Genomic DNA, 4,150 nt, shown 5'->3' on the forward strand with positions numbered 1-4,150 from the left:
TCGTTAATGAGCGCAGAAAGGCTTTTTGCATGGGTATGAGCACGCTAAGGGGCTTTAAAAAGGCTTTCAGCCTCTTCCTCTGCGTGTTTTAATGCACGTTTGTTTTTCTTACAGCTGCCGTATAAAAATGGTAAATATCAAAATATATTCGTGAGCAAACATCATCTGAAACAAAGTGGTTTTGGCTCCTAGGCCAAAGTCTTCAGTTAAGGACCAACCAAAACCTCCCCTCCTCCAAATGCAACTTCTAAGGGTTCAGTTTAGTCATAATTACATACACAAGGGCCTGGATTCCTGTGGGTTTTGTAGCTCTAAGGGAAATCGCTGACACCTTCCACCATCCCAGGTTGCTCCACCCTGGCCTTGGACACTTCCAGAGATGGTTTCTTCATTTTCAGCAAAATCATATTTAATAGCCTCTTAGGAATGTCTTTGCTTTATTTTCTTCATAGCAACAGAGGAGTATTTTTAGTGTGAGGTATCTTGGTGCTGTAAATATGAATTTAATTGTTCTAATTAAACCCAGCCTCTGGATTATCGTTTGTTTGTTTGGTAGCAAATAATTTGCTCGTGTTTTACCAATATCAAACTTATATTGGTAAATAATTTGTATTATAATATTTATATTAAATAATTTGTGTTATAATCAACAAAGAGATACCTGTGGATAAGAGGAAATAAGGGAATATTTATCAGGAAAGGCACCTTTTTTTTATCCCTTGATGAAACATAAAAGCAATTCTAACCCATATTTGTTATGTTTCATTTCAAAAGCACTGATTTCTTTGCCTGCAGGATTGGATACCAAACTTCTTCTGCCTTGCCTGGAGTTTTGCAGTTTGTCAGAGATCCCCCTCTAATGGATAATTCTGTAAATCCAGTTGGGAGCAGATTGGAGAGAGGCTCAAAAACCAGGATTGCAGCAATCAGAGTCATTAAATAAACAAACCTACCATGCCCTGCTTCTAGGGCCAGGTAATGCTTTTATTTTAGGAGAAACTACTGCACATTTTTATGTGTTTTGTTCCACAGGTTTGGTTGGGGTTTTTTTCCCTGAGACTTCCAAAACAAAAAAAAGTAAAAGGATTCATCAGCTTTGTTTGAAGTTTTTGCATTCACAACTATTAATGTTTCCAGCTGAGGTAGATTAAGAGTGTTTGGCTTGTTGGACATTAAAAGACTCCCTTTAGAAACTTCCCATATCAAAGCAGAGTTGATATAAGAATATTTGCAAATTCAGGGATTGTTTGAGGTTCTTCTTTTTGGTTTTTAAATCGCCTGGAAACGCCTCATAATTCTCCTTCCACCATGTATTTGTTTAGAACAGAAGCACAAAACCTCTTTTTTAAATGTGTGTCAAAATGTACCTGAAAAACCTTTTTATGTTCATTAAAAATTAAGGGAGAAACTCCCATCGTTTTATTGTGGAAAAACAGGGGTTTCTCTGTTACTGCTTCATGCTTTTAACCCTCTCAATCCAAATCTGAATAAAAACTCTGAAAATGAAACTCTCACTCCCAAGGGGTGGATAAATATGACCTAATAGATAAATAAATAATAAGTTTTGGGAGTTATTGGTGTCCCTCCCACAGCCACAGTGCAGCAATCACACAATCTATGAAATATCCTATTAAATATGCCACTGCTTTAGGCTGCATGACGTATTTTAACAATACACTTTAAAACAAGGGGGTTTTTTGTTAACAGCCACTAAAAATGACATTTATTATTCCAAGTGGGATGGAGAAATTAATTATTTTAATGTGAAATTGCAGGTGTGTGATCAGGTAATTCTCACGTTGTGACTCCACAAGGTGAATTGCTTTATTTGTGACACAAGCTGTGTCTCTTGCCTCCCCTTTAGAGTCAGACTTGTCTTCAGTCTTGCCTAATTTAGGCTTAATTAGGTGCAGACATCAAAGTGGTGTCAGTCACCAATCCAGCAGCTGAAGCACACAAAGGTGAATTAATTAATTTGTTTGTTTGTTTGTTTGTATGTGAGGCAAAATCAACTTAAAACCTGGAAGTCTTAAAACTTTCAGTGCTGTGATCATTCTGTGGGAATAAAGCCAGAGGGTGCTACCTAGGAATGGCATTTTTTTGGTCTTTACTCCCTTTACCTTGTCAAGGTTGAATGAAATTTTTAATTTATTTGAATTTATTTCGTTCTGTAAGTTTAAATCCTCGGTTTTCCTACTTTAGAAAAATCATAATTTCAGAAAATAATGGGAGAAAAATCTCTTTGCCCTTGGGCACAAAGTGCACCTGGAATGTTTTCCTCTGGAAGTTCAATGGGAGCAGACTCCAAGCCAAGGAATCTGCCGGAGGAACAGCGATATTTAATGTGAGGATGGAATTTTTTTCTTCCCAAAGGGAAGGAATCCCTCCTCCCAGGGATCCTCTCTGCCTGAGAAAAGCAGAAACAAATGTTATTACTGCCCCAGGGTAAGGAGGTGGGAGACGAGGATTTGCAGTCCCAGCTCCTGAGGAGGCAGCAGTCAAAGAGAAGATCTTGATTTAAGGCTGGATTTCCTCTCATCCTCTTTTTTCTTGTTGGTTTGGAACTTCTGCAAGGATCATTTATCTCTTCCTAGAGCAGGAAAAACTCAAAAAACCACCGAGATGTGTCACCAGCTGCTGCTTTTAAAAGCAAAATTCCTTCTCTGGGTGCCTTTTTGGGTTTTTTTTCCACAAGCTCAAACCACGAGTCCAAATTTCTTTCCAAAATGGATACTGATCCACTTTTATGTAATGCTGGGCTTGCTCAATTACAGAAATTAATCCTTCAGCAGCTAATAATACTCAGCATTTAGTGCTTTCACCTTCAGACTTTCTGTTTAAAGCAACTAATTAAGTCTCCCAGTGCCCCCAGAGGCTGCTGCTATCCTGGTTTTACAGGGGAGGTTAAATTACTTGTCACTGGCCAGAGCAGCATCGGTGTCAGATCTGCTGCTTTGTTACAACCTCTGCTTTCCCTGTTTTCTTCTCCTTTCCCTTTATTTAGGCTCTCAAAACAATTTCCCACACGTTTCTTTCCCTAACGTGACCTTTTCCACATCTCCCTCTGTCCAGAAATGCCGTGAATCAACTTTAAAACTCTGGATTTGTTCCTGAGGTGTGGCCACAATTCAGACCTTCGGTTTGAGGAGAAAAGCTGAAAGTTCAGCAGTCTTTCTGAGCCATTTTTCTCTTCATTTTCAAATTAATGTTCCCTTTTCTTGATTGGAAAATACCCTGAGTTCTTGGTCAGGAAAAATTCCAGGACAAAAAGAGGCTGTGCTGCCTCATTGTCTCTTGCCAGGTGTGGATAAACTACAATGTTGATGCTTTTCTAGGCACAAACAGCTCGTTTTCCCCCCACTTTTCTCATATCTGTGGAAGGAGAAACCTGCCTGGAAATGGATTTTTCCACATGGAAGTCTGTACCAGCTGTGATAAGACAGCTGCTTCCAGGTTAAACAGGAATGTTTGGAAATCAGGATGTTTTTCCTCCCTGAGAACATCAATGGATGAAACTTTTCTTTACAAAAGTCCCAGAATTTAGGTTGGAAAAGACCTCCAGGATAACTGAGTCCAACCTTTCACAAGATCAGAGTCTCTTTTAGGATTCCTCTTCCTCCCAGGATCAAACAATTCTCTGTTCCACTTCATAACCTCAGGTTCTCGTGTTTTATCTGCAGATATCACAGGAAGAAGGTGAGGGGCTGGCCTTGACCCCTGTGGATCCCTCCTGCCTCACCAGGATCCTCCAATTCCCTGATTCTCAGCCAGGTATTGAATTTCAGGAAGCAAATTTGTGGATTATTGGGTCTGTAACTCACAGCAATGTTTGCATTTTCCACGGAGGGATGTAAAAGTGGGAACAATCAGCTTGTCCAGGAAGGTGAAGCCACTGTGTGGACAAAGGAATTTTGTCCACTGGATGTCTGGAAATCAGGAGCTGCTGGCACAGGAGCTGCTGGCTGAGTTTCAGTGCTTTCATCAGCATTGCAGCACCCAGCTCTGAGCTCCTCTTGCCTCACTTGCCCTTTGGGATGGAGTCTGGATCCTTACAGGATTCCTTTACCCAAATTCCTACTCCCTACAGGCAAACTACCTGGAAATTAGTGCAGCTGCTGGTAACCAGCATGGGAAGTGCTGGAAATTGCCC

Source organism: Corvus hawaiiensis, chromosome 28, assembly GCF_020740725.1.
Source record: "Corvus hawaiiensis isolate bCorHaw1 chromosome 28, bCorHaw1.pri.cur, whole genome shotgun sequence".
Taxonomy (NCBI): Eukaryota; Metazoa; Chordata; class Aves; order Passeriformes; family Corvidae; genus Corvus; species Corvus hawaiiensis.